Here is a 494-nt window from a genome sequence, read left to right on the forward strand (position 1 = left end):
CAGGTCGGAGCAAACTGGTCTACTGTGAGGTGTCCCTGCCCACAGCAGGGTGTTGGAACTAGATGATCTTAAGGCTCTTTCCAAACCAAACCATTCTGTGATTCTATGTAAAACACTAAAAAAAAAAATCCCACATCTGTAATAGTTTATTTTGTGCTACACCTCCCAGAACTATATTAGAGATAAATCAAAATAACTAAAGAAAATAAACATCCTTACACACAGAGTGTCATACCATGTTTTATCTTATTTTGAAATCTCTTCCTGCCCACACAGTGCCATGAATTCCTCATAAACTTCGTAACACCTCAAGCGTGAAAACACTAGGAGACACTCAGCATCAAATAACATCTCTTCAGCAACTCACAGGTGCAAGAGTTGTGAAGTCAAGAGAAAGCAGCGGCCAGCACTCGGCGTGCTTATTACTGCGGCTTATTCTATTGTTCTTGCAGCGGCCGGCAGTACCGGTGAGCGCTCTCCTCGGCTCACCAAAC

This window comes from Nestor notabilis, unplaced genomic scaffold, assembly GCF_000696875.1.
Source record: "Nestor notabilis isolate BGI_N333 unplaced genomic scaffold, ASM69687v1 scaffold4887, whole genome shotgun sequence".
Classification (NCBI taxonomy): domain Eukaryota; kingdom Metazoa; phylum Chordata; class Aves; order Psittaciformes; family Psittacidae; genus Nestor; species Nestor notabilis.